The 24,159-nt window shown below is 46.5% G+C and overlaps 1 protein-coding gene across 8 annotated transcripts in view; it reads right to left on the bottom strand.

The window, feature by feature from the left end:
- The window catches only part of DLG2 (discs large MAGUK scaffold protein 2), a 904,765-nt gene that overhangs the window by 103,913 nt on the left and 776,693 nt on the right, over positions 1-24,159 (bottom strand). Inside the window, exon 1 of one of the 8 annotated variants that reach the window (XM_083499673.1) lies at positions 9,516-9,739. The exons of the other annotated variants lie outside the window; for them this stretch is intronic. The gene's annotated coding sequence lies outside the window, so the exon portion shown is untranslated. Of the gene's footprint in view, positions 1-9,515; positions 9,740-24,159 lie in introns of those variants that run through there. 8 annotated transcript variants of the gene reach the window in all.

The following is a 24,159-nucleotide window of genomic DNA, read 5'->3' as shown; positions in this document are numbered from 1 at the left end:
CAAGGAATAAAAACATCCTGCCTATCATTTCTGACCATCACATATATTCATTCTAAAGATGCCTGACCTTTACACTTCCATGGGGGCTACAGTCTTGAACTGAGTCTTGAACTATGTCAGAATGGAACATCAATGCCGTTTCCATTGGAAAGATTCATAGCACAGTTTTAATGGGAAAGATTCATAGCGAAGACACTAGGCTCCTATTGGTGTGCCGGGGACTGAACCTGTGACTTTTGCCTTTCCAGGTGCTTTTTAACAGGAGATGCCAAGGATTGCTGCCCCACTAAGCTTCACTCTAATTAAGATCTCCAATTCAGTTATGAGGCGTTGGGATTCTGGACTGTACAATATTAGGCTTCTAGTGAGTGCATGTGGTGATCCTTTTGAATACTCCCCACACCTACTAATCAAGCATATCAGGGAGCAAGCTATGACAAACCATTTCCCCAGAGAAGCTGCTTTTCTACATGCAGGAAGGTTGTTTTTGTTTTTCTAACGGAGAGGGGAGCATTTAAAATATGCACCCCAACTTCTGCGGTACTAAGGTGCCTTAACATACTCATTAGTTTGCAGGAGCCAAGCACACACAATAACTTTAAAGGTAAAGGGACCCCTGATCATCAGATCCAGTCGTGGCTGACTCTGGGGTTGTGGTGCTCATCTTGCTTTATTGGCCGAGGGAGCTGGCGTACATCTTCCGGATCATGTGACCAGCATGACTAAGCCGCTTCTGGCGAACCAGAGCAGCGCACGGAAATGCCATTTACCTTCCCGCTGGAGCGGTACCTATTTATCTACTTGCACTTTGACATGCTTTCGAACTGCTAGGTTGGCAGGAGCAGGGACCGAGCAACGGGAGCTCACTCCGTCGCGGGGATTCAAACCGCTAACCTTCTGATTGGCAAGTCCTAGGCTCTGTCCTAGGCAAGTCCCTACACAATAACTTTAGGTTTCTGCAATTAAAGTGGGTGCAATTGTTCTGCCGCCCTAGCATTAAAAATCCACTTGAAAAAGGAATCCGACTTTTTGCAGTTTAGAAGGCACAGAGAGAAAGTGCACTGAAAAGTGAGGGATGAACAAATGGCTAATGGGAAGTTGTTTAAATCTCCCCCAAAAGCAAATCAGGGTGAATGCAGGAAGAATGATCAATAGAAATGCACAATAAAGACAGGATATAATTTAACCTCTGCATAAACGTCATGCCTGCAAAACAGGACAAATGCTCAGTAAATAGGGCATCTGGAGAAGTCCAATTTCTGCAACCCCCTCTCAGAATGTCTCAGATGTTCCTCCCGAGCAAGAGTAGTAAAATCTAGATTCTAACCATCACTTAGCAGAGATTCACTGAGCCTGGCAACAGGAAGGATGTTGAAGAATTCAGATAAAAATGAAAAAGGAAGTGGAAATTGCAGCAGTTTGTCTGCTCATCTATCGTCAGGAATGGAAGTCATACAAATAAAACTAGGATTTGTTCATGTTGTTGCTGGACTAGTTTTTTTTTTTTAAAGTCCACAAAAAACTTGTAATCAATTACTTTTTAAAAATTGTTTTGATGTTCCCTTTGCATTGAAATGAATGTAATTTGTGAAAGTTAGATGAACAGTTACGTAACTCACGTAAAACAGCAGTCAGAGAGACAAATTATGTAGCATTTGGGGGAAACCGAAGTGCAGCAAAATGGAAACGGCGCTAACTGTGACAAATATGGGTTGGAATGGCAATTGCTGCCTTCTTACATCCCTTGGCAATAGGCAGTGGCGTAGCGTGGGTTGTCAGCACCCGGGGCAAGGCAAGTAATTTGCGCCCCCTAACCCGTGGATTTGCGCCCCCTAACCCGTGGATTTGCGCCCCCTAACCCTAACCCCCAGATGTTGCGCCCGGTGCGGCCGGCCCCCCCTGCACCCCCACGCTACGCCACTGGCAATAGGTGTGCTCCTTTAATGCAGCTTCCTGCATGCATGCATGTGCACACACATGATGCATTATGAGGGAGCAGGATCAAACCCACTGTCCATTCTCCCAACATCACCATGTCTGCTGTCTGTAGACAGCAGCTTCCCATTAGGCATTACTGAGAAAGCCCCATGTAGCGTTCCACCTACAAATGGAAACCCTGAGCCCCATGTGCCGGTGCTAGAGAATGTGTCCGGTGGGTGCAATTCTGCTTTCCTCTCACCCATTCACTGAACACATGGGAACATAGGAAGCTGCATGACACCAAGTCAGACGCACTGGCCCATCTAGCTCTGAAGGAGCGTCTCCACCCCCATCGTTCTGCCCGGACACTGAGGTCCAGCACCGAGGGCCTTCTGGCAGTTCCCTCACTGCGAGAAGCCAAGTTACAGGGAACCAGGCAGAGGGCCTTTTCTGTAGTGGCATCCGCCCTGTGGAACGCCCTCCTACCAGATGTCAAAAAGAAGAACTACCAGACCTTTAGAAGACATTTGAAGGCAGCCCTGTTTAGGGAAGCTTTTGATGTTTGATGTATTACAGTATTTTAACATTTTTTGGAAGCCGCCCAGAGTGGCTGGGGAAGCCCAGAGTAGCTGGGATATAAATAAATTATTGTTATTGTTGTTATTGCTGTTGTTGTTGTTGTTGTTGTTGTTGTTGTTGTTGTTGTTGTTGTTGTTATTATTATTATTATTATTATTATTATTATTATTATTATTATTATTATTCTACTCTGACTGGCAGGGCTTCTGACAATCAACATTCCCTACCTGAACATGCCCAGGATTGAACCTGGGACTTTATGCATGGAAAGCAAGCACTCTACCACTATAGGAACAGTGGTTTAACAGGAGACATTACAGCCTCTGCAACAGCACCATAAGCATCTCCATTTAGCTCCAACGAAGAAACACTGGAAGCTGCTGGTTACTGAATCAGGCCACTGGTTCACCTAGTTCAGTATGATGTACGTACAATAACTAGCAGTGACTCTCCAGCATTTTTGACAGGACTTCTCTACCTGGAGATACTGGGGACTGAAACTAGGAAATCATGTGTGCTAATCAGATGCTCTACCACTGAGCTATATCTGTTATATTTTGGGGAGGTGTCATGCAAAAACCATATGCTTTCCCTTCACGTATAAAGCTTGAGGGCTTCAGGGCTAAAAATGTGCTCTTTCAAGTGCACGAGGTCCTCGGCATTCGACGCGGAAAGCCAGCGCATTTCGCATGTGCTATGAATAGCAACCTTGCAGATGTGCACAGAAGTAGACTTTTTAAAGCATTGGGGAAACTGCCAAGGCTTTGCCCCACTCTTTTCAGTTTTCCTGGAGAGAAGTGCAGGAGGCAGTCAAGGTAATGGAAGTGGGGACAAAACCAGGGTTTCTTAGCCTGGTTTTAATTCAATGCAGACCACCAGCAGGGATAGCACAGGGAGCTGCCTTGCACTGAGTTGGACCACTGGTCCATCTAACCCAGGATTGTCTACACTGACTGGCAGAAGCTCTCTAGAGCTGCAGACCCGGAGATTTCCCCTGCCCTACTTGGAGAAACTGGGAGCTGAACCTGAGACGTTCTGGCTGGAAGAGTATGGCAGCATTTAAAGCTGAAAAGGTGTGATTTGTTTGATGGTGGTTGATGCACGCTGATCGATACCAGAGTAGTCGTCAGCCCCTTTCAAAAGCGCATGGGATTTCAGCCACAACATGCCCAGAATCTCCCATGCCAGCCATTGTCAAATGCAATGGGTGCCACAGCATGCCAGACTGGAAGGAACAAAGGCTAGCCCCCTCCAAAATGACAAAATACATTTTGGCCATCTGTTTCAGTATAATTCTGGCAGTTTACTACTGAAGCAGAGTGCCACCTCCAACGTTTCTGGACTGCATTTCAGCGGATCAGTTTATAGGCTCATAACCCACTGCAAAAAAGGGAAAAGGGCAAGTCATCCCTCCCCAAAACAATGACCACAATAAGAGCACAGAATGGCATCAGGCAACATTGTTCCATCTAGCTCAGCATCGTCTCCCATGACTGGCTGCAGCTCGCTAGGGTTTCAGATGGGAGCTCTACCTGGAGATACCCAGGATTGAACCTTCCTGATGCAAAGCAGATACTCTGCTACTGAACTAGGGCTCTTCCATCTTCCATTAAATGGGGGAGAGCCTTCACAGTGGTGGCGCCCCAGGTTTGGGCCAATTTTCTTCAAGACAAGCAAGCCATGCTAGCTTAAGTCAAGCACAGAAAAATCTTGTCCCTGCAGTTTTAGTTTTAACGTTACACAACGAAACCTTGCAGGAAACTCTGACCTCCTAGGAGAACAGCTCTAGTTGCTGGTTCCTGCCAGCCAGCCATGCCCTCCTCTGGGGTACTATACACCCTATGGAGCTCAAGCAGTTAGAGGGTATGATGCTATACTGCACATCCGGCCGCGAAGCATCTGACACTGATTTAAGCTCATGCGATGTTATGGAATATGCACCAACATTCCAACTTTTCCGGAAGCGAGCCTGTAAGCTTCTAATAGCGATTTTACAAAGTTTGAATCTGGTTTTATGCTTAGAAAAAGTGAGGCGGTAGTCCGATACTCACCTAGAAGAAAGCTGCATTCAACTCAACAGGGCTTACTTCTGAGTAGACGTGCACAGGATTGCACTGTGTATCTGAGAGAGGGGATTATCTGCTCCAGAGTTCATCAAATGTCTCTGACTAAGAGGCCTGAGCCAAGATTTCCCAGGCTTATGTCCATTACTATCATTTGAACCACGCTAACTTAGTTATACAGCTCACTAGTTGCCAGACCGCCCCAACAGTCCTCTGCCGAGCGCCTTCATTTGTTTATTCCCCCAGCTGCAGTGTGCATATTTTTATGGTTCGTTTCCCCAGCATCGCTTATAATGGTACCCATGGTGATAAGCACAATGCAAATACTCTGACAGATGGATGCAGTTGCAGAGTCTGCAGAAAGAATGGGAGAGGGGTTCAAAGACTTTCAGGCTTACTATTTCTGAAAAAAATAATTCTGATATTGAAAGGATGCTTTCAGATGAACAAGAAATATTCTAGTATGCATATAAATATAAGGACACAAGACGAGCCCTGCTGGATCAGGGCCAAAGCCTATACAGTCCAATATCCTGATTTCCACAGTGGCCAACCAGAAGACTACGGGAAGCTCACGACATAGATCCATTGGGAGCTGCTTTATGCAGAGTGAGACCCATTGGACCATTTACTGTAGCTCAGTGTTTTCTACACTGGCTGCCAGAGGCTCTCCCTTACCTGGAAGCGCAAGGGATTGTGCTGGGGATTGAACCTGGGTGACATTCTTCGTGCAAAGAATGTATACTCTTGCAGGCAAGACATCTGCTCTAGCATGAGTTGTGACCCTCTCAAAGACCTGTGGGCAATAACCATTTCCCACTTTGGTCCCTAGCATGGATATTCAGAAGAAAGGTGCCTCTCATCCTGGATGCAGTATGGCTCACCTTATCCTACAGAGATTTGCCTAACACCCTTTGAAAGCCCTCTTAATTTCTTAATAAGAAATGTTGGATAGTTCAGTTGGTTAGAGCGCGGTGCTGACAACACCAAGGTTGCAGGTTCGATTTCCAAGAAGAAGAAGAAGAAGAAGAAGAAGAAGAAGAAGAAGAAGAAGAAGAGTTTGGATTTGATATCCCACTTTATCACTACCCGAAGGAGTCTCAAAGCGGCTAACATTCTCCTTTCCCTTCCTCCCCCACAACAAACACTCTGTGAGGTGAGTGGGGCTGAGAGACTTGAAGGAAGTGTGATTAGCCCAAGGTCACCCAGCAGCTGCATGTGGAGGAGCGGAGACGCGAACCTGGTTCACCAGATTACAAGACTACCACTCTTAACCACTACACCACACTGGCTCAGTGTGGTGCAGGGACAGCTGCATGTTCCTGCATTGCAGGGGGGCGGGTTGGACGAGATGACCCCCAGGGTCCCTTTCAACTCTGTGATTCTCTGAGATAAATTGGTGGCCCTCAGCACACCTTGTGGAAGCAAATTCAATACACGGTCTGAAGAATCATCTCCCTTCCTCCGTGCCGAATCTACCAGCTCCCAGCTTCACTGGGATGGTCTTATTGGGTTCCAGTGATGGGGAGAAGAACTTCCATCTCTCCACCACACCACACCTAATTTTATACATCTCTGTCTTGACCTTCCTCCATTATTCACTCCCTTTTCCTCCTGATCAATTTGGGCTGCTCTTTTCTGCACACCACCCAACTCTACAATATCCTGTTTGAGATGAAGCAATCGAAAAAGAGGGAGGCAGGCGAAAATGGCCTCAGGGATGCTACATCTAGACATTTCCTTCCCACCCCACAGGGATCTCCATAGGGTCATCTGTCACAAGTGCCTTGTGGAAAAGATCCTGATAAATACTCAACGTTCGAATCTGGCTACTTTGGCTTCCTTAACAGATCTTTTGTTATTTGGAAGGATTTCTGTCCAGATAGACAGGGTAGCAACCAACCACAGCAACAGCAAATTTGTAAAAAAAAGATCTTACAATACTGGCAGTTTTATTCAATCCCTTTACTAATTATCCTGAATGTGAAATTTGCCTTTTTCACAGCTCCCAGGCACTGGATTGACATCTTCAGTGCAGAGCCTCAATATACCCTTTTGCTGGCCAGTCACCTGCCAGCAGAGATGCCCCCTCCCCGCCAAAAAAAATCAGTGTTCATGAATTCATCAGTTCATTAAATTTATATTCTGCCCTTCCTCTGAAAAGAACCCAGGGAGAAAGGCAATAAAGGAAATAAAACATATTTAAAACAATTCCAGTACAGAGACAGACTGGGGGAGATTTCTACTTAGAAGGCTTGTTTCAAGACAGTAGGCACCACAAAGGCAAACGAGATGGTGCCGGTCTAATATTTAATGGGAGGAGAGTTCCAAAGCTATATGTGAAGCTAGGGGTGTTTGCTGCTGCTGTTGTCCCAATGGATATTGCTATACCCTTGTATTTGCCAAAGTCTCCATTCACCAAGCTCGGAGAGATCACGCTGGAGCTCTCCACAATCCAGTTTTGTTTCCACCAACCTGGATAGTGGCAGAGCACATGTTTCAATCTGTGGGATCTTCACTTAGGGTGGGGGTGAGGAGCTCGACTTGGAAAAACCTCTGTCCGAGGCCTTAGGAGGAGTAGACAGTAGATGGAAATAGGGAGCGACTATGAGCAGCTTTCTATTTCAGCGCATGGTAGATGGAAGGGGGGAAGATCATTTAAAAGTTGTGCATCGCCAGATAAGCAGGTGTGTGTGTGTGTGTTTGGGTAGAGTGGGGTGAGTAGAACCCAGAACTGCTGTCATTAATTGTAGACATCTGCCAGAGAGGGAAAACATGTGCAATTCCACCCACCCCGCTCTTTCCCACAAATTAGCTCAATATGATTTTCAGGAGACAATGAGGAGCAGTGTACTTTGTTGCTAAAAATATCCTCATCCCTTCGCCCTCCCACTTGGGGTCTTCCCAAACAAAAGTGTATCTTTGCCCTTCTTCCCTTCCAAGGAGAAAGACCCCCCTCCCCTTTTTCGAAAATATCCACTCAAAAAGGCTCAGATATATAATCTGTTAAAGACGCTTAGCATTTAAATTGCAGGTTGGGGTGTTAAAAGCACTTCGTTTTCACGACCCTCCCAGAAATCCCTACAAAACAACCCTGTAAGGTCTTCTTACCATCCCTGACTGCAGGGAAGAATGTTGAGACTGGGAGAAACCAGCATATTTAGGGCTAAGAACAATGCTGCGAAATCTTAACACAAAGGCTACCAGGTGATTTGGTGGCCTTGGTAAGATATGAACTGGGCACTTGGTGTTTCGCTGCTTGGCCTCTTAGCCACTGTGCTACAGTAGCACGTGGCAGCAGGCTGTGCAAAGGCAGTGGCGAGGAACAAGGCAAATCCTAGCAGCGATCAATGAAGCCTTGCAGACCACCATCCAGAAAAGTATTACGGTAAGCCACCAGGTGTTGTTCTTCCAAGTGTCTTGGATCCCAGAGATTGATCCATGCTGAGTTGCCTTTGATGACAAGCAAATATGTCTATACTGTATGTGTATGATGAAACACACACACAAACACACGAAATGAAATAGATAAATAGAGGGATATGAAAAATGCTTTAGAGTTCTTTCAAGTAAAACTAAGAAATGATGGACTTATTGATCTTGCAGAGCTGCCAGGGGGAGGATCTGGTGTAAATTAATTGCGCTCTCTCTCTCCCCCCCCCCCACTACTTGAAGTACAGGTCAACACAAAGCAAGGAGCAATGAAAGCAATGAATAACTGCCTGTTGTTTACTTAAATAAATAATCAACAACAGCATGCAGCAACAGGGGGGTCAGAGTCCATAGCACGCTTTCTTCCCCAATGTCGTTTTCATCCAAGATTTGGGGTGTACACATCATTCATTTCAATCTAGAACAACCACGGATCTTGTGCCACACTGAAGATTAAACACGTTTACTGTGGCACAAGCTTTTCTGAGCTCCTTCATCACCCTCTGCACAAAGTGATAGATACTTAGGTGCTAGGGGGGTACATCTGTATGTTACAGTGGTGAAAGTTCACATTTACACCAGCTGCCAATCTCAAGATGAATTTCATGACTGTCTAAAACTAGATTACGTATTTCCCCCACTTTGCTGGACACCCAGCCTGTGGAAGCTGACAATCCCATTTGGCGACAGTCAGCACTCACTGCTGCATCTCTGCATTTCCAGACTTTTAAAAAACGCTGCCTTGGGGAACGAGAGCATGCAAATGCAAATGTCAGCCTCCACCAAATTTGGGGTATTTACTGTAACACATGCACACAGGACAGGATGGCGGGGGAAGTACTGGACTCTGTTCCTTTCTTGCTGAATGACAGCAACAAAAGGTCCCCTTTTGGAATTCATTTGAACCTGTCTTTTAGCACAGAGCAGTGAAACTGGTTACCCCCCCAAAAACCAACCCTTAGCATACAAGTCTCTCCCAGCGTCTTGATGCAGGAAACACAAAATTATCCAGCTATCCAAGACTAAATTAGAATCAAAATGACACACATATCAGAATTGCAGGAAATAGTGACAGAAACAAATTCTTCTCCCTCTCTCTTTCTCTCCCCCCCCCCCACTGTCTCTAGTTAACAAAAGCTACATCACTTTCTCCTCTTAGCGGCAAATGCAAACCACCCAAAAAGCAGGGATGCTAGCCTTTGATTTATCCTCAGTTGCATTCCCCAAGACTGGCGTACCGAAAAAGCCAGAAACTTAGATATTATGATTATTGGAGTGTCTTTTTGGGGGGAGATGGGAGTGTTGCAAAATTTTGGTGAAGAATTCAGGCATGCACTTTCCCCCCCTTCCTCTTCTCTCAGCCCCCAAATCTGACACCAGGTCATAAAATGACAAGGCACAGAAATGATTCTAAGCCTCTGCCTGCGCCGGTGACAACTACCTAGGTCAGAGGGATGCATTCAAAAGCAACGAGACAGATTTGCCGGCATTTGGGAGGAGAACTGAAGCCACATCACTCACCCAAAAGGCAGGTTTGTCTGGAACAAAAGCAGGGTGCTCCAGCTCTTTCAAGATCCCCCCTGTCAGCCGCTGAGTTCGCACTTGCCTTTATAATTAAGCCAAGCAGCTCTGCTCAGTCACTGAATCTGATGAATTATAAAACGGGTAGCTCCCAGACTCTCATATTTTACATCACAGAGGGAGGTCATTCAACGAGGCACACACACACACACACACACACACACACACACAGCCTGTGTACATGTATTCGGTTATAACTCATCCCAATAAACACATTAGAGCTGGCAGCGGGGACTGTAATTGGTGCTTAGGATGCACAAGCGCAAGCCAATGGCAGGCTGCAGCAACCACCCTCTGCTCTGTGCAGCATCCTCAATTGTCACTCACAGCACCTTGTTAAGGTGGAACGGCCAAGTCTGCATTAAGGCCAGCAGGAGGGTCAGGACAGGCATTTAGGGTGCCAGAAATAGGCCCAGCTGGGTCAGCGCTAAGCTCACTTATAAAGCAGGGGGAAATGGGGGTCACCCTTGCTGTTCAAGTGTGCCGTGTGAACTACTTTGGGCACGCAATGTGGGGAAGCAGCACCCCCCTTGAAAGGGAGGGTGGTTTAAATTCAGTGGGCAATGGGCAAAATCACTGAGGTTCTTCTCAGTGTGGTATGATGGTTAAGAGCAGTGCTTCCCCCCCCCCAAAAAAAAATGTTTAGGTGTACTCTCATTTTCCTAGTTACATTTTAATGCATTTTAAATCTTTGTTGGAAGCCGCCCAGAGTGGCTGGGGAAACCCAGCCAGATGGGCGGGGAACAAATAAAAATTATTATTATTATTATTATTATTATTATTATTATTATTATTATTATTATTATCAATTATTCCTACTCATATTGAAATGCTGCCCCTCAACGAGGCCAAACTTAGAGTCACAAAATGTTTAGGAGTATGCATATCCCTGCATTCCCCCCTGAAGGAGTCTCAAAGTGGCTAAAATTCTCCTTTCCCTTCCTCCCCCACAACAAACACTCTGTGAGGTGAGTGAGGCTGAGAGACTTCAGAGTGCATGTGGAGGAGCAGGGAAGCGAACCTGGTTCACCAGATTACGAGTCTGTCACTCTTAACTACTACACCATACTGGCTCTCGAAGAATAAGTAGTAGGAGTAGTTTGGCTCGAGGTGGTGGTGATTCTGAGCTTCCCTCTCCACAATGTGGGGGAAAGCAGAATTTTTTTCTCCAATCCCAACAGAATTCACAGAGAGTCCCCCCCCTCCCCCAAAGCCATTCCTGCTACTATCCCACAAACAGGGCCCTTTTAAGAAAAAGGGAAGGGTCAAAGGGGAGTGGTATGCTCTGCTCAGCATTATGGATTCCTGGACCGCAACTGTTGCCATTGTAAGAAGACTTGATATCCCAATGGGAAGGCCACAAGCAAGACCTGAATGCAACAACCCTCTCTTTTCCTGCAGTTTCCAGGAACTGGTATTCCTAAACATACTGCCTCTGGCAGGGAAGGGCTAACAGAGCTATCAGGGTTTGTGGTCACCGTAGACACACCATGTCTAGCCACGGCCGTCTTTAGCCTATGTGCCCCTGGGTGCAAAGATCCGCTCAGCACCCCCAAATTTAGTTAATTTTGCATGCACGGCGCTGTTGAGAATGGCAAGCGCCGTCGTTGAGTCTGAGAAGCGCCGCCGTTGTGAATGACAAGCGCCACCACTGGCACGGCGCATCTTTGATAAATGAGTGCACAAAGTCAAAAGTCCTTTAGTGAAACAGTAGGTACACTGTTAATACCTAGGTATATATGTATTTTGTTTTTCTAGCTTGATCAAAGTTATTTATTATTTCATAACAGGTAGATAGTTAAGCGCTTAGACGGCTTCAGCGGCGGGTGCCTGGCGCTCCCCAGAATTCAGTGCCCGGGTGCCCTGCACCCCTTGCACCTCTGGGTAAAGACAGCCCTGTGTCTAGTATTTCTATTGCAAGGACTGAGGGCAGGGAGAAAAAATGGAACAGTGGGAGGGGAGGAATCCAAGAGTGTACCACACATCACATCACGGCTCAGGGCTCAGGTGGGAATCACAGGTAAAGGTAAAGGGACCCCTGACCATTAGGTCCAGTCGTGGCCGACTCTGAGGTTGTGGTGCTCATCTCGCTTTATTGGCCGAGGGAGCCGGCGTCCAGCTTCCGGGTCATGTGGCCAGCATGACTAAGCCGCTTCTAGAGAACCAGAACAGCGCACAGAAACGCCGTTTACCTTACCACCAGAGCGGTACCTATTTATCTACTTGCACTTTGACGTGCTTTTGAACTGCTAGGTTGGCAGGAGCTGGGACCGAGCAACAGGAGCTCACCCCATTGTGGGGATTCGAACCGCCGACCTTCTGATCGGCAAGTCCTAGGCTCTGTGGTTTAACCCACAGCGCCACCCACATCCCAAGGAATCGCAGGACCTGGGGCCAAATGCGGACCTCAGAATGTACTTTGTAATGGAATGCAGCCCTTGGGATGTTTCCCCACTCCTTTTCCTGGGGAAAGGAAGTTTGGAGTTTGGAATGCTCACATCCCATTCAAAACGCCCAGGTTAAAAATGGAGTTTGGGACAAGCTTCTCACACTGTCGAAAGAGGGCAAGTAGGGATCAGAGTCATGCCCTGGATTTCCTTCCTTTATTATTTTTGGGCTCCCTTTTAAAGCCTAAAGGCCTCACAAGGTGGCTTATATAAAACAGCCATGAGAAAATGCCCAGTCATGTTTCAATAAAAGAGCATGCTTAAAACAACAGCCTACAAGTTTGCAGGCCAGCGAGCATCATTACATAACTGATGAAAACAACTCGGAACAGCTTCAGGGCAGCAGCATTAAAAGTCTACAAAGAACACATCCCAAAATAAGTTGGATTATTATTATTATTATTACCCATTTTAAAAGCTTGTACTGACGAGGCCACACATTTGGGAGTTCCACAGACATGGGGCCACCCCCATGAAGGTCCTGTCTTTGGTGCCTGTCAGTCCAAATGATCTTAAAGTCAGGCCTATGAGGAGGAACGCTGTAGCTGATCTCAGGACCCAGGCAAGTTTATCTGGGTGAAGGCAGTTCATTTGACCCATCTCCAGCCTGATTTACAGTGGTACCTCGGGTTAAGTACTTAATTCGTTCCGGAGGTCTGTTCTTAACCTGAATCTGTTCTTAACCTGAAGCACCACTTTAGCTAATGGGGCCTCCTGCTGCCGCCGCACCGCCAGAGCCCGATTTCTGTTCTTATCCTGAAGGAAAGTTCTTAAACTGAAGCACTATTTCTAGGTTAGAGGAGTGTGTAACCTGAAGTGTATGTAACCTGAAGCGTATGTAACCCAAGGTACCGCTGTACTCCAATTGTTCTTCTCATAGTGGAGCTCTAAGAATGGGGGAAAGCTGGTTGGGGAAACAGAGGAAAAGGCAGGGCATATATGGGCATTCTTCCCTTGCTGTTGTCTGCAGCAGGGCTGAAGATGTGGCGGTGGACTCACCATTCTTAAAAACAAAAAAACCCCTGCTGGATCAGGCCAATGACCCATCAAGTCCAGCTTCCTGTTCTCACAGTGGCCAACAAGATGTCTGCAGGAAATCCTCATTCAGGAGAAAACTCTCCCCTCCTATGGTTTCCAAAAACAGGTATTTAGAAGCCTTACTGCCTCTGACTGGAGGCTAGTGACCACTGACTACATTATCCTCCATGAATTTACCCAATCCTCTCCTAGAGCCACCCAGTCTTTCCCCACTAGGCTTGGGTGTTGTTGTTGCTGTTTTGGTAATGTTGCTCCTTAATCCGCTGAATTATCAGTTGCTGCAAAGAACAATCAGTAGAGTGCTGTTGGGTTCACATCCTTCTTCTGGGCTACCAGTAGTTAGTTGGTTGGCTACAGTGGGGTGGAGGATGTTTTTTACATTAGTATGATGATAGTGGGACATGGGTGGCACTGTGGGTTAAACCACAGAGCCTAGGACTTGCCGATCAGAAGGTGGGCGGTTCGAATCCCTGCGACGGGGTGAGCTCCCGTTGCTCGGCCCCTGCTCCTGCCAACCTAGCAGTTCGAAAGCACATCAAAGTGCAAGTAGATAAATAGGTACCACTCTGGCGGGAAGGTAAACGGTGTTTCCGTGCACTGCTCTGGTTCGCCAGAGGCTTAGTCATGCTGGCCACATGACCCGGAAGCTGTACGCCGGCTCCCTCGGCCAATAAAAGGAGATGAACACCGCAACCCCAGAGTCGGTCACGACTGGACCTAATGGTCAGGGGTCCCTTTACCTTCATGATGATGCTGAATAGCATGATTACATTTCCCTAAATGGCTTAGGACCATGATATCTGAAGGAGTGCTTCTTCCCACAGTGCCCTGCTCTTGAACTGAGAGCTTAGGAACATAGGAAGCCATCTTATACAGAGTTCACCATGTTCACCATGATTTCAGGCAGGTGAAACCACCACTCAGCTATGGCTTCCCCCCAATGCTTTGCTTTAAATGAGGAGGTTTCTTCTCGATGGTTACTTTAGAGCAGTGGGAATACAAATAGCTCGATTAGGAAAGAGCAATTGATAAGACGACCCAGCCTTGTTCCTGGGAGATGGAACAATCAATGAGGCTGGCTGGACGTGGCTTGAATAGCCATTCGTGCCATTGACTAGACTGTGGATCCAGCCTATCAGAAGACCTATTGTTAAGCAGCAAGGCTATTCAGGGAACAGCCAGGTTTACTGAGTCGATCAGGAAACACCTTGCCTGCAATTGCATTTTAGCCAGGCAGAAGAATCTACATGAAAACCAAGGCTATGAAAGCTTGATAGCTCCTATCAAGGGACAGTCAAGCACTGTTTGCCTCGCTCTTTGTTTAGAGCGACACAAAAAGGACTTTAAATGTTTTAGGAGTTGTCCCTATTGCTGCATGAGATGTATCTATCTGCTCATTCAATGGGCTTCCTCTTCCTCTCTTCTCCCCACACAGCCTAAAAAAACTGCTCTATAGCATCCCCCAACTCTCTGAAGAATATTTTGAAGGTGCGTGAGGGGGTGGGTTTCAGGGGAGAGAAGCAGGATGTTCTGTTGCACAAGAGGAAGTCTGTTAGAGATGGGGGAGAAATTCAGTCCAGTTCACATGTAAAGGTGAACCTACCTAATTCACACATTCTGAAACAATATGTTCACACATCTCCAGATTTTGCAATGCAGCTCTCAAGCCAAGTAATGCATACCAAAAACCACACACCAAGGCAAAAGTTAGCATATAAATTCATATATTAGTGAAAATAACGCACCAAAAAGCATTATGCTAGGGGAAATTGCTTTGGAAAGATGTGCATATTAGGCAAACATTGCATATTTTAGAATATATTAACACTAAAATGCTGATGAATATTCACGAGGACCTGTTTGCTGCTTCGAATGGCAAACTAATGCGGAGAACTAAACTTAAGAGTGGGAAAATTGAGAAGCTAGAAGACACTGAAGCTGAGAGGTTCACTCACTGCCACATGGGGCACAGCCTTAGGCAGAAGGGGAGGCTGCCTGGCCCAAGACATTTTGCTGAATTAGTTGAAGGAAAAGATGTCGTCGCCCTTTCATTCCACACCAAGAAGACACAGCCAGGCTGAGATAGCATTTGCCCCAGCTTCCTGTTTCCAGTGGTGGGAAATGGCAGACTCCCATAAGATCAGATCCCAGCCGTGCCAGTGATTCGGGGCTGATATGGGGGTAAATGGGGGTAATTAGCCCTGGCAGACTCCCCAGGGTGGGGGAGGACTGTCTCATAGACCCACAGATTGTCCAATACTGTCAGCTTGCATCAAGCGGCAGGACACTGGGTCCCAGAGCACGAACCTCTGGACCCTCTGAGGCTGCTGTGCTCCAGGAAACATGGCCAGGAGTGATGGCAGCTGTCTTCCAGCAACATCTGGAGATCCAAAGGTTCCCGGCACCTGCTCTACCTATTGCTAAGGTTCCTCTGGAGCTTTGTGAAATATGCAATAACTCCCTCGTTCTTTCTTTTGCCCTGAAAAGAATACTTGGCCTTCCCTCTGTTAAAGAGAAGGCACACAAAGGATAGCCGCGTGGCGTGTTATTGAATCCAATATTAGTCTGTTTAATGGTGTGTTCCTTCTCGGCTCTTTTTCCAGCTTGTTGCTCGAGGTACCCTTGTGCAATTTGTCAGTCGTTGTGAATTTAACGGAGCATTCTCTCTCTCTCCCTCTCTCTCAATGCCTCTAACAGGATCCACCAGACAAGGCACCCAGTCAGACTAAATCAAGGGCAGGGAACATTTTTCAGCCCATCACTACCTTCTGGTCAATTTTCTGGGGTGGGAACACATGGAAGTGATGGGTGGGGTTAGAGGGGAAAGTGAGCAGTGCAATTAATGTGGATCTTATCTTTGTACAGGATGCTAGTTTCCACACACCCACACACCCACACACCCTACACACCAACCTCTCCATCTTCCACTCAGGCAGGCAAGCAGCATTGTCAAAGTTCAAAGACAAAGTTCAGGCAGGCCAAAACACTCAGAGAGATTGCAAAGCAGGGCTTGTGAGGCGGGTGGATCAGGAGGACGTGTAGCCTCTGAAGAGCCTAGAGGACCTGCCGCGTTTGGCCACATTTGGTCCCTGGGCGTGAGGTTACCCACCCCAGGTTTAGATGCAAAACAGTGGAGGGTATGGTGAGGAAAACCAGGACTAAGTAAGACCACAGTTTGCAAAGCAGAGTTGGCAAAATTTAAATTAAGGCGGAAAGGAAGAGTTGACTTAAAATCTAAAGCCAATTGCAGCAGACTTGTTTTACTGAATCTATCTATTATCTATCTATCTATCTATCTATCTATCTATCTATCTATCTATCTATCATCTATCTCTATCTCTATCTCTATCTCTATCTCTATCTCTATCTCTATCTCTATCTCTATCTCTATCTCTATCTCTATCTCTATCTCTATCTCTATCTCTATCTCTCTATCTCTATCTCTATCTCTATCTCTCTATCTCTCTATCTATCTATCTATCTATCTATCTATCATCTATCTATCTATCTATCATCTATCTATCTATCATCTATCTATCATCTATCTATCATCTATCTATCATCTATCTATCATCTCTCTCTCTCTCTCTCTAATCTATCTATCTATCTATCTATCTATCTATCTATCTATCATCTATCTATCTATCATCTATCTATCTATCATCTATCTCTATCTATCCATCCATCCATCCATCTTTTACTGAATATCTCTCTCTCTCTCTCTCTCTCTCTCTCTCTCTCTCTCTCTCTCTCTCTCTCATTGTATTACATTATATTTGTTAATACCTCTCTGGTCATTCAAAGCCTCTTCTTTAGGACCATTGATCTGCTATATAATTCTATGTGCAGAGGATGGATGTGTGACAGAGATCAAGCATCCTCCAAGAGCTGCTGAAGCAGGAAAATGTTGAAGGGCATGGAAGACAAGTGGATTGATGATAAGCAGGTGTGACATTACTGTATCCTGCACACTGGTATTAATACAGAAATAAAAAGGTAAAAGGTAAAGGATCCCTGGGTGGTTAAGTCCAGTCAAAGGCGACTATGGGGTTGCAGCGCTCATCTCGCTTCAGGCCGAGGGAGCCGGTGTTTGTCCACAGACAGCTTTTCTAGGTCATGTGGCCAGCAGGACTAAACCGCTTCTGGTGCAACGGGACACCGTGACAGAAACCAGAGCACACAGAAATGCTGTCTACCTTCCCGCCATAGCGGTACCTATTTATCTACTCACACTGGCATGCTTTCGAATTGCTAGGTTGGCAGGAGCTGGGACAGAGCAACAGCTCACCCTGTTGAAAGGATTCGAAACAACCTTCTGATTGGCAAACCCAAGCGGCTCGGTGGTTTAGCGCCACAGCGCCACCCGCGTCCCTTCATACAGAAATATGGTTCTGTTAGAAGGAATCAAAGGAAGCAGGGTGGTGTTGCAGCTTAGTTGTACAGCGAAAACAGAAGTTCTGAAGTTCAAACTGTGGAAAATCCAGTTAAAAAGATCTCAAGGACCGTGGGATGAGAAAGCCCTCAGTTTGAGATCCCAGAGAAGCACTGCCCCCCAGCTCCCCACAGCGGACAACCCTGTGCCAGATACAAGGCAGCTTGATTCCATGTGTATCATGCCTCCATGCCTGACTGTGTTGCCATCCATCCTTCGGAGGGCAAACATCAACAGCTAGGAGCCTGTAGTATTTCTAGGAGCTCCCATGTAATTTAGGCCCCATCTGCACGATATACATCTGAAGCAGAATCATCTTGATTCTGAGACCTGCGGGATTTGACATCTTTCCGCAGGGCCTGCAAGACAGAGCTGTTCCGCCTGGCCTTTGGTTTGGACTCAGCCTGACCCTTATGTTGCCCTCCCCTTATGGTTTCGATTTATAAGCTACTACTAAAATGAGGCTGCATTTTAAATTGCATTTTAACCTGTATTTTAATTAACTTTTTCTTCTTTTTCTATTATGTTTTATTGTAATTTTATTGGTGTTAGCTGCCCTGAGCCCAGTTCTGGCCGGGGAGGGTGGGGTATAAATTAAATTATTATTATTATTATTATTATTATTATTATTATTATTATTATTATTATTGTCATAAGGTAAAGGGACCCCTGACCATTAGGTCCAGTCATGGCCGACTCTGGGTTTGTGGCACTCATCTCGCTTTATTGGCCGAGGGAGCTGTGGCTAGCATGACTAAGCCACTTCTGGCGAACCTGAGCAGTGCACGGAAACACCATTTACCTTCCTGCTGGAGCGGTACCTATTTATCTACTTGCACTTTGATGTGCTTTCGAACTGCTAGGTTGGCAGGAGCAGGGACCGAACTACGGGAACTCACCCCTTTGCAGGGATTTGAACCACCAACCTTCTGATTGGCAAGTCCTAGGCTCTGTGGTTTAACCCACAGCACCACCTGCATCCCTTTTATAGCTCCCCTCAAAGGATCCTGGGAAGTGTAGTTTGTTAAGGGTGATGATTGTTAGTAGACTCCCCCCATCCCCGTCACAGAGCTATGATTCTGAGTCTTTTAACAAACAGTGCCAATTCCCAGGGGACTCTGAGAACCGCAGCTGTTTGAGGGGGATAGATGATCTACAAAGCAACTACAATTCCCATGATTCTTTGGGGGAAGTATTGTGTTGTGAGATTGGGCGATGATTTCTTTGTTGCTCTTTCTGAAAATCCAATTTATATGAACACCCAGGGGTTCAATTGATAAGAGGAGAAAAGGATGTTTATAAATCATGCACAGATTTTTTTTTTTGGGGGGGGGAGGGGTTTGAGGATGTGGGGGTGCCAGTGAAAAAACTATTGTGTGAATGAGTTGAAGGTATTAGCAGGCCTCTGAACCTTTGTTCCTTTATGGAACGACCCTATTAAAAATAATTAGATTAGAAGGAAGGGGGAACACACCGTAAACTGATTTTCCAGTTGCTGCTTTTAAACCATGATAATGACATCTGCCACGTTAAGGCATTCATTTGGAGAGATGCAAACTCAACACACAGAGAAAACAAAAGGGACGCACCTCTCAAGGGAGAGGATGAAAATTAATGTCACTCATGACACCCGCATCTGCAAAAAGGATTCATTATGCTTGTCTTGCAAATAATGCAGCTATACAGTATATTTTTAAAAAGATGTAATTGAAAAATGCCACTCTGGACTGAACTGCACACACACAAAATTATATTACAGTAACACTGGAGGTAAGCATGGATTGGGGTGTGTGTGTGTGTTTGTGTGTGTGCGATGGGGAGTGGATGATGGGTAGGAAAGGAGAGGGATATTCTGCAACGACAATGCATAAAAATGTAATAACACGGGAGAAAATTGGATTTCTTTTGGTGATAGAAGCAGAATGACCCCCGCAGATGACAAACGCATTATGTGCGGCTTGTACTGCGGGGAGCTACGATCTAGTAATGAAAAGTAGTTCAACTGTGAAATTAACCATTTGGCTGCCGTTGTGCAGGATGCCCAAGCGAGCACTATTCTCTGGAAATAAAGGGAAGTAAGACATAGGCTCTTGTGGCGGTCAGGCATTGTATGACCTTATGAGGGAGGGGGGAAGGGGAGGTGTGGCCATCACCTGCCCCTCCAAGATTAAGGGTATTCCGTTAAAGGAATCCGGGTGTGTGGATCTTGTCCGAAGCCCAGGGCGGGGTAGATTATCTCCCACTTGGACTACAGCAATGCACCCTCCGTGGGGCTACCTTTGAAACTGCAATTAATCCAGAATGCGGCAGCTAGGCTGGTGACTGGGAGTGGCCGCCGGAACCACATAACACCGGTCCTGAGAGATCTGCATTGGCTCCCAGTATGTTTCTGAGCACAATTCAAAGTGTTGGTGCTGACCTTTAAAGCCCTAAACGGCCTCAGTCCTGTATCCCTGAAGGAGCGTCTCCACCCCCATTGTTCAGCCCGGACACTGAGATCCAGGACCGAGGGCCTTCTGGCGGTTCCCTCATTGCGAGAAGTGAGGTTAAAGGGAACCAGACAGAGGGCCTTCTTGGTAGTGGTGCCTGCCCTGTGGAACGCCCTCCCACCAGATGTGAAGGAAATAAGCAGCTATCTTCTCTTTAAAAGACATCTGAAGGCAGCCCTGTTTAAGGAAGTTTTTAACATTTAATGCTGTATTGTTTTTAACACTTGATTGGAAGCCGCCCAGAGTGGCTGGGGAAACTCAGCCAGATGGGCGGGGTATAAATAAATTATTATTATTATTATTATTATTATTATTATTATCATCATTATTATTATACCCCATTGGGAACACCTGGGGGAGCTCAAGTTGGTCTGCATCAATGGGGCTCCCCCTACTGGTGGTTTACCCTTGCCGGACTCCGGGCGCAATGGGCAGCTGTCAGATATAATCGGGTCCATTCAATGCTTAAGCCAATACCGCTCACATTCTGTAATCAATCAATAAAGTTGTGGCCAAATTTTGCCCAATAACATTAAGGATCTGTGTCCTTGTGTGTGTTATTCTTCAATGAAGGGGTGGTTTCGGGGTCTCGACACACAATAAAGGGAAGTAGGGCAAGGCGAGAGCACCTGTCTGAAACCACGGAAACTGTCTGAAACCGTCAGTGTAGACCAGTGTTCCCCAACCTTGGGCCTCCAGCTGTTTTTGGACTACAATTCCCATCATCCTTGACCACTGGTCTTGCTAGCAAGGGATGATGGGAGTTGTAGTCCAAAAACAGCTGGAGGCCCAAGGTTGGGGAACACTGGTGTAGACAATTGAGCTAGGTTAACAAACAATCTGACACAGTGTAAGGAAGCTTCCTATCTTCCTATGTACCCAGGAAGGGCTGTAGCCCACTGACAGAGCATCTGTATGAGGAAGTTGCCAAGTTCACTGCAGTCTACAGGTATGATTGTTTTCTCCTGCTCTGGAGGGTAGCAACTGGACCAATGGCTTCAAGTGACAAGAAAGTAAAACAGTAAAAGCTGTTCGACAGTGGAACATTCTCCCTAGGTAAGTTGTGGACTTTCCTTCCTTGGAGGTTTATAAGCAGAGTGTGCCGGGCTCAGGGGTTAACCTGAGCAACGAGGTCCAGGTCCGGTCCTGAATCCAAGGATTCTGTGAGGAGTCAGTCCGACAGGGCCACGGCAAGTCACAAGGCAGGAAACCAGGCTAGGTCAGGCACAGGGTCTCAGGCAGGTTCCAGCAAGCAGCAATGTTGCTCCCGCAACCTGGGGCCGGGTCCGACAGCCTTTTATCTCTGTCGGGGTAACGGCCAGTCCTGATCCACTGGTGACTCACCTCCCTGACTTGCCCGAAGGCGAGCACTCCTCCTGTGAGTACTCAGGTCTCTCTTTCTCTCAGACCTGAGTCTCTGCAGCTCGGGAGATGTCGGTGGGCTATTAGACCCAGAGGCTGCCTTGGCCTCTCCTGACCCAACTGGTAGTGAAGCAACTGTAAGTGATGGCCCAGCTGAAGGCCACGAGGTCATCCCCGCATCTGGAGCCAGGGTAGGCTCAGGCCCCTGACTCGGCCCAACTGGTGCTTGTTGCAGGGGAACCTGTGCAGACTGGGGCTCTTCAGGATCAGGCCCCAGGCTCTGTTCAGATGCTGCCTGAGGCAGAGGATCCGGTGCGGACTGAGACTCCTCCAGTTCCAAGTCCGAGCCCGAGTCCCAGGCCATCACACAGAGGTTGGAGGACCATCTGTCATGGATGCTTCAGCCGAGATTCCTGCATTGCAGGGGGTTGGACTAGATGACCCTTGGGACACCCCTGCTTTACAATTCTATGATTGGGAACGATCCTGCCTGGAATCCTGTAAAGCCACTGCCAGTTGAGTGTAGACGGATCCAATGGTTTGACTCAGAATACAGCAGCTTCCTAAATTCCTAAGGCAGTTTTCTAAGAGATCAACAAGTAACTAGCTTTAAACAAAGGGACACAGAGGGACATGTTACTGCCATGATGGCTAACGCTGAAAAACAAGACAAAACAAAACAAAAACCCGGAAGCCATTTCGTGGAATACTAATTCTTTTCCGTAATACATGAAGATGTCTCTCAGTAACTGACATAAATGAATCCTCTTGTTCGACATGGCAAATAGCTGCAGAATGCGCCTAATGTGCTTTGTCACTTTTGACGGCTCGCTCTTTTGTCCCAGCCTCTCCTGCTGCACGCAGCATGGCCTGTGTTGGTTTTGGGAAGAGGAGGTCAAGTCTGATCTGCCCCTCCACTCGCTGAGGCTACACGAAAAACTGCCGGGAGCCTGTTCAACTCTGAAGCCTCCGACTGTCAGGGAAAGGAAACAAGACAATTCTACTCCATGTTTACATTCCTTCTCTCTCCCCCGCCAGCCTTTCTCTCCAGAAAGCCCCTATTATGACAGCCCCCGACCCTTTTCTCAAACATTCTTCGCCCTCTGCTTTGGGCTCAAAATCTGAATTACACTGTCAACATGTGGCAAAGTATTTGCTTTAGTCCAAATCAATATGTGAACTTCAGCCTGCGTAGCTACCTCTTTGTCTTCTTGAATGTTGCCTTGGCATCACTGGCTCTCAGATGTAAAGTCTCCTGGTCTCCAAATTCTATTTATGAATTTACTCGCCACCTGTCAAGAGCAGACAACATCTCCTGGAGCAGAAATGAGGCATTTGGCTGCCTGAGGCAGACAGGAAATCCTCATTCACTCCCCCCCCCCCAAAGTCAAGGCACACAGTATCTGAGGTTGGTGAACCTATTTTAGCACAAGAGACAGAAAATTCCTCTCCCTGGCAGCAGAAATATAATAATGCCCAACAATAGGGCTGGCCCAGTAAAGATTTCCCCACTATGATACCACTTTAAACCAGGCATAGGAAAACTCTGGCCCTCCAGATGTTGGGGACTACAACTCCCATCATCCCTAGCTAACAGGACCAGTGGTCAGGGATGATGGTAATTGAAGTCCCAAACATCTGGAGGGCCAGAGTTTGCCTTGGCTTGACTTTAAACAGTCTGGGCTTCTGCCAAAGAACTCTGGGAACTCTAGTTTGTTACAGGTGCTGAGAGTTGTTAGGAGACCCCAATTCCCCACAGAAACCTACAATTCCCAGGGAAATCTGGGAACTATACATGCCTGAGTGAAATAGAGGTCTCCTAACAACTCTCAGCACCCCTAACTAACTATATTTTCTCAGGGCTCTTTGGGGAAAGTTATGACTGCTAAAGAGTTTTTAGTGCTTGTAACTCTGAATTGTCTCACTGGCCATAACACACCTTCCCCATGCGAAAACAATGTCCTAGAGACCGATAAATGCTTTAGATTCTTGGAAATGACAAAACACTTATCTAATTTATGGAGCTCACAAACTCCTTAAGTTTATATCTGCTTTCAACAACGAACATAAACAAAACCCAATTTCAGCACAGCCTCAATTTAAGTGATGCTTGCATTCCATGCTTCTAAGATTAGCTTCTTGATAGTGAAAATTAATTTAATTTAGTAAGAGGCATATTGGATTATATGATCTCGGCTCAGGTTGACATTTGCAGTGGAAGGTTAAAAGTAAATTAGGAAAACAAAGACATTCTGCTATCATCTTTAATTCGTTTTGCTGACCTTTCCCTGCTTCGTACCAAAAGCTCGAGAATGATTAGCATCATCCTTGAGTTGAGAAAGCAGTTCCATGATTTGATTGTTACTTCCTGGCGACGAAGGGTACTTTCTTCCAGAATCGTACGAATAGGGTTTGAGGTGTCTTTAGAAGCCATCTTGGCTAACCCCCTGACTGAGGCCATAGCTGTCAACTTTTCCCTTTTCTTGCGAGAAATCCTATTCAGGATAAGGGAATTTCCCTTAAAAAAGGGAAACGTTGACAGTTATGACTGAGGCAGGAGACCCAGACCTAGACCACTCCCAAAAGATGGCAGCCCATTTTTTCCTGGGGGGCTCCAGTGCTCTTATCATCAAAGCCAGCCAGAAACTTGTATACCTTCCTAGAGATGGGAGTAGAAATTCAGAGAGGCAGTGTGCAGTTCAGTATGTCTTACATAGCACCCCCCCAACAAATCTTCACCCCTCAGCTGCAACATAACCATGTGGGCCCTGACCCGTCGCCAGCTCCAAATGGTGTGGAAGCCATTACCACCCAAA

This window comes from Podarcis liolepis, assembly GCF_965112155.1.
Source record: "Podarcis liolepis genome assembly, chromosome: 4".
Classification (NCBI taxonomy): Eukaryota; Metazoa; Chordata; class Lepidosauria; order Squamata; family Lacertidae; genus Podarcis; species Podarcis liolepis.
The sequence above is the reverse complement of the archived record's forward strand: the minus strand, read 5'-3'. Positions and strand labels throughout refer to the sequence as shown.